The sequence below is a fragment of the Cannabis sativa genome, chromosome 6 (genome assembly GCF_029168945.1).
Source record: "Cannabis sativa cultivar Pink pepper isolate KNU-18-1 chromosome 6, ASM2916894v1, whole genome shotgun sequence".
NCBI classification, from domain to species: domain Eukaryota; kingdom Viridiplantae; phylum Streptophyta; class Magnoliopsida; order Rosales; family Cannabaceae; genus Cannabis; species Cannabis sativa.
Window position 1 is genome coordinate 14,695,621 of NC_083606.1, and position 6,650 is coordinate 14,702,270.

The window sequence follows — 6,650 nt, forward strand, 5'->3', positions numbered from 1 at the left end:
AAGCTCAAAGTTGTTCAGAACACACAACTGAGTCTTGTAAAGTAACATCCCACTATTTGAGACTGAGAAGTCTTTAGCTTGACCAACTAACACTTCCTCCCGAAACTTGATTAACTCAGAACCTTCCTGTTGCGTACATCTGATTCTTTCTAATAAATCGGGCTAAAGAGTCAAATTATTGAGTTTTCCAACCATAAACTCAATACATGTCTTGACCATGTCCATTACTAACAAAAGACAGATCATCGTATCATTGAAAACCTTTCTAGGGCCAGTCCTACTCAGGGCATTGGCCTTCCTGGGATCATACAGAATCTCATAGTCAGTCTTTAACTAATTTTAACCACCATCTTTGTCTCATATTCAAATCTTTGTGGGTAAGAAATTCTTGAGACTCTTGTGGTTTGTGTAAATGTCACATTCTCTTCGTAGAGATAATGTCACTAAATGGTCAGGGCAAACACAACAGGAACAAGGTCTAGGTCATGAGTTGGGTAAAGTTGCTCATACTCCTTTAACTAACTAGAAGCATAAGCAATGACCCTATCAGCTTGTATCAGAATGCACCCCAAACTTTGTTTGGAGGCATCACAATAAACTACAATTTTTTCTTGATTTGATGGCAAAGCCAAGACTAGAGCTGTAATCAACAGCTGTATCAGCTCTTGAAAACTAGTTTCACACTTGTATATCCATAACAACCATTGATTCTTCTTTATTAATTTTGTGAAAGGCATGGAAATGTTAGAAAATCCTTCCATAAAGCGTCGATAATACCCAGCTAGTCCCAAAAAAAATTCTAACTTTTGTAACTGTCTTCAGTCTCAGCCAGTTTCTAACTGACTTGATCTTCCATTGATCAACCATAATCCCATCTATACTGACAATGTGGCCTAGAAAGAACACTTGTGACAACCAAAACTCATATTTCTTGAACATAGCATAAAGTTTGTGTACCCATAGTCGCTGTAAAACCATCCATAGATGTTGCTCATTTTCTAGTTTTGACTGACAGTATACAAGGATGTCATCGATAAACACTATGACATGGTTATCGAGGAAATCCTTGAACACTTTATTCAGAGCTCCCCATGGTGATAAACGAGGTCAGGCAAACCCTAGATCAAGCATCCCCTAAAGTTGTAATTTCAATTATTTAAGTTCTGTCAGATCCATCTGATAAGGTGCCTTAGAAATTGGCTCTGCTCTAGGTGCCAAATCAATAACAAAGTCAATTTCCCACTACGGTGGTAATCCCAGTAACTCCTTGGAAAATACATCCAAGAATTCCTTTACTACCTCGACATCCTTAGGCCCAAGTGTTTCGGCTGTGTTGGAGTCAATCGCAACAGCAGGAAATTCTACACATCCATCTTGCAGTAAATCTCAAGCTTTTAATACTAAAAGAACTTGGATCCGAGAACCTTGAATGGATCCTACAAAAATAAATGGCTACTTGCCCTCAGGCTGAAAAGTCACCATTTTCCTTTTGTAATTAATACTAGCCATATACTTAGATAGGAAATACATCCCCAGAATAATGTCAGAGTCTACTAGTTCTAGCTCTACGATATCAACACTCAACTCCCTATTATCTACTAAACTGGCATAGACCTAATACGCCTTTTGGAGATAACCAAGTCCCTGCTAGGCAATAGGGTTCCAAACCCTAGTTCAAAATTATCACAAGGCCTATCCAGCTTATCAATTACTCTAACCACCACATATGAATGTGTAGCTCAGATCCTCCAGTCCAGGCATAGCCTCTCCTGCTGCCTCCTCAACCTTTAGTACAAATTTAGCCGGATAGAGTTTGTACTTGACAAAGTTGATGTTAGTGGCCAGGAGAGAGATGTTCCATTCATCAAAAGAGAGTTGGAGAATTTTTGGAGCCCTCTTCTTAAGTTCCAACGTGAACGGGGGTCAGCAGTAGGACAAAATGTGTTGAACACTGGTATGATTAGTGTCCATCCCCTTGACAAAATAGTATTCCTCCATAAAGCCACCTATTTTTTCACTGCGGTATTCGTGGTGCCCGTCAACCATGACTCCTCGATCTAAGAGAAGTAGAAATACCCTAACCTATTTTGCTTAGGACTTGATTTCAGGTCAAACAGCCAGTTGGTATCATGAGGGAACGACTCACCCCATCCTTGTGAGGCGTATAACACGAGCAAGGTGTTGGGTTTTGTGCCTTAAATAAAACTCATTTCAATATAATCAGATTTACTAATTAATAAAAGATCAAAAATTATTTTATGTTGCATGGTTCACATGATTTATTTCATGATTAGATATGTTTAATGTATAAATTCTATTAAGTCCAGATCATATAGTTATTCATGATTATAGTGTTGTCAACACAGTGGAATATAATCATGATTATATGTTCAAAAGTTTAAGTCCCATGATTTTTCAGTACACTAGATTTAGACTGACATGATAATCAATAATAAGGTATACTTACACCTTGGATAAGTATTATGTCCTTTTCAAGATATTGGAAAAGTATACTAGTATCGAATATATAGAGTATACATCGGATTGGACCGATATTGAACATAGATAAGATATCATAAACTTATCGTTATATCTTTCTAAGTCAATATCACTGGTTGATCTTAGGTTTATAGATCTTGACTCAACATGCTCTATTGGAATAAATGGTTCAATTTTGACTTTTTACTTTTCAGTATCCATTAGTGGGGTAGACTCAAGCAAAGAATTAACATCATGAATAAAATCATCAACATTTAAGCACATTCCAAACATTTTTGCATAAGTTTCAAAAGATTCATTCATGTCCATTTCAAAAATAATTTATGTGTTAATCATGTTCACTTCATGTATTTCCTCACACTCAACAGATTTAGCAACATTAAAAATATTCAATTTAACAACCATGTTTCCAGAAGATAATTTTAATACAACATTACGACAGTTGATAATTTGTATTAGATGTAGCTAAAAATGGCCTATCTAAAATGATGAGTATTTGAGCATGAGCATTTTCAACAGATTGAGTATCAAGAACAATGAAATAAATTGGAAAATAGAATTTATCTACTTTAATTAAAACATCTTCTATAATACCTCTAGAAATTTTTACAAAACGATCGACTAATTGAAGTGTTATAGAAGTTGGTTTTCATTCTCCTAGACCAAATTGCTTATAAATAGAATAAGGCAATAAATTCACACTAGCTCCTCAATCAAGTAAAGCTTTGTTAATAAAATGATCACCAATGATGCATGAAATTGTTGGACAACCAAGATCTTTATATTTCATAAGGCTTTTATATTGAATTATAGAGCTAACTTGTTCAATTAAAAATTCCTTTTTTGGAACATTAGTATATCTTTTGATAGTGCAAAGGTATTTCAAGAATTTAGAGTAGGCAGGAATTTGTTTAATGACATCTAAGAATAAAATGTTGATACTTACTTGTTTGAAAACTTCTAAGATGTCACTATATTGCTTGCTTTTCTTGAGTGGGAGTAATCTTTGTGGAAAATGAGCTTTTGGAATGGAAGGAAGAATTTGATCATTATCTTTTGATAAGTCATTTGTGTTGGAACTTTAAGGTTGGCTTGGGCCTTTTTCAACTTGAGGTATGTAAATGGGTTTGACAATTTGTTTTCCGGACCTAAGAGTTGAAATAAACTTAATTTCTTCTTTATGACTTGGAACTCCTACTTCATATTGGCCTTTAGGATTTGGGATGGGTTGGTTAGGAAATCTTCCTTTTTTTCTCTTTAAGTTATAGCATTAGCAAGTTGACCCAATTATGTCTCGAGTTTGTCAATAGATTGAGACTGATTTTGCATGATTTGTTGGATGGATTGCATGAATTATTGTAAAGTATCTTCTAAGGAAGGTTTTTTTTTTTTGTTGATGGTAAGGTTGACTGGTTTGAGCATGATTTGGATTTGGCATGTTGAATTGGTTTCCATGGTTCATTTGTGGTTGGTTTTGTCTCCATGAAAAATTAGGATGGTTCCTCCAATTATGATTGTATGTGTTGGAAAATGGGCTATCATTTGGTTTACCATAAGAATGTAAAGCATTAGCCTCTTTAAAAAATGTTTCAAGAAAAGAAGGACATAATTGAGCATTATAACATGAACTAGCACATATAAAACAAACATCTTTTTTAGGTTGAACATGAGAATTCATAGTTTAACTTATTGCTAAGGCTTCTACTTTTCTTGGTAATTTTTTAAAAGATGTTCTCAAATCAATTTCTTCTTTTATTTCATATTTTCCTCCTCTTTTAGGTGAATTATTTTCTCTAGACCAAGGCTTAGAATAATTCTATTATAGTGAATTAACAAACAATTCTTCAAGAGCTTCCCAAGCCTCTTGCCCTTGTAATTTCAAAAATTTTCCAATATGCATAGATTGAATCATTTGTCCGTTTGAAGGGGTTAAACCATCATAAAAATATTTGACAAGTCTCCATTTTTCAAAACAATGGTGGGGGCATTATAATAATAATCTTTAATCTTTCTCAATAATCATAAAATTCTTCGTTATCTTTTTGATAAAATTTGGAGATTTCTCTTCTTAAATTATCAGTTTTTGACATGGGGAAAAATTTGGCAAGAAATTTATTAAAAATTTGATCTTAAGTGGTTATAGTTTCGGTAGGCAATGAGTTTAAGCAAGCTTTCGCTTTATCTTTTAAAGATAAGGAAACAGCCTAAGTTTGACCGATTCATCCGAAAAATTTGAAAACAAAAAAATGAGCAAATATCCAATAAATCTTTTACATGCATGTAAGGGTCTTCTCTTTCTAAACCATAAAATGAAGGCAACAATTGAACGATAGATGGTTTAAGTTCAAAATGAGTGACATTGGTAGTAGGCAAAATTATGCATGATGGAGCAGTAAATGAAATAGGTGAAAGCTATTCAAGTAGCATTTTTTCTTTGCGCAACATTAGGTTCTTGTTCCATTATGCCTAAATTTTCAAAATCACTTTCAATTTCACCTAAAGCTACTACTCTTTTTACCAAACAATTTTTTGAATCACGTTGCCAATGATGCATGCAATGTCACAAATTTCACCAAGTAACACAAATAATCTCAAGAAAACAATTTTTTGATGAGGAAGATCAGTCATACGAATTTTGAGATACTTGAAGTTAACCCCTGAGAAAGGAATTTTGTTTTCTAGAAAGTCATAGGAACAAACCATTGATGTGTACACAGATGCTGACTGGGCTGGTGATAAAAATGACATGCGTTCTACTTCTGGGTATTTTACCTTTGTAGGTGGGAATCTTGTGTCTTGGAGGAGCAAAAAACAAAGTGTGGTTGCCCGATCGAGTGGTGAAGTAGAACTACGAGGATTGACCCTTGGTGTTTGTGAAGGACTATGGTTGATATTACTTCTTCAGAATTTAGGCTATGTTACAACTACACCTATTCAGTTATACTGTAATAACAAATTTGCTCGTGATATGGCCTATAATCTGGTTCATCGTGATATGGCCTATAATCTGGTTCATCGTGATATGGCCTATAATTCTATTTTTGGCATATTTAATTGACAAAAATATTTTATTATTTCCTACTAATTTCGGCTGGTATGCTTTAATATGGTTTCCTATTTTGTGTATTCAAACTTGGAAGGAAAGTTGTCTAGCTTTCCTATTTTGGAAAAAAGGTAAAAATAGTAAGTTTGGTTACCCATTTCTTTTTTTATCTAACCAGCTGTATAATCTGATCCTGTGTTGAGTTTTCCATTTTCTCAGATTAGATTTCTCGAAGAGAAAACCGGAGCTAAACTTTCCTTTTCTATAAAAGGAAAGTTGTAGTTGCTGCCCACGATTCTGTAGGTACAGAAACGGAAATTCCTGGACTGATTAAATAATTATTTTAGGGAAGTTTCTAGTGGGCTGAGGTCTTGTTCAGACCGTTTGTAAGCTGTCAATAAGGTGTATATTGATTATAAATACACCTTATAGCAGCTAGGTTTTGTATCTCTTTCATTCACTTTCATATCTTAAGGAAAGAGTGTCTTTGTTATGTAGAGAAGAGTTGTTCGACTCTTACTCTGTTTATTTGTAGTTTGTATTGTCTTGAGTCTGTATTCAAGTCTACAACGAAGAAGAACATCAGTGCATCTTCGGGAGAAGGGTTTTTACAAGCTTTCGGGGAGATTGCTTTTGAAGTCTTGCATCGGGAGGATACAAGCACACCTTCGGGAGAAGGGTTTTTACAAGCTTTCAGGAGATTGCTTTTGAAGTCTTGCATTGGGATGATACAAGCACACAACCTTCGGGAGATGGTTGTATAGGCTTTCGGGAGATAGCCTTTAAGCCTTGAATCGGGAGGATTCAAGCACTCTTCAAGGTGATCGAAGGGAGTTCAAGCTCTTGGAGTTTTATCAAGATTCGGTTAGTAGGTGGAATACATCAAGCTTGCGGCATACAATAAGAGGGAGTCTATTTATGCATAAGTCAATTACTTTGTATTTTTGATACCGATCTAATGAATCCTATCTCTGGGCGTGGCCCCGTGGACTAGTAACAATCTGAAAGGATTGTTGAAACCACGTACAAAAATCTCGTGTGTTTTTACTTTTATGCACTGTTTGTTTTTCTGGATTTCTCTGGAGTTACAGAGTTACATTCTGTAACT

General features: G+C 34.9%; 1 non-coding gene across 1 annotated transcript; it reads left to right on the forward strand.

Moving 5' to 3' along the window:
• Window positions 1–4,469: 4,469 nt before the first annotated feature.
• LOC115696107 (small nucleolar RNA R71) lies at window positions 4,470–4,574 on the forward strand. Its single transcript, XR_004007704.1, has one exon. It is a non-coding gene; the product is annotated as a small nucleolar RNA R71 (small nucleolar RNA).
• The last annotated feature ends 2,076 nt before the right edge of the window (window positions 4,575–6,650 follow it).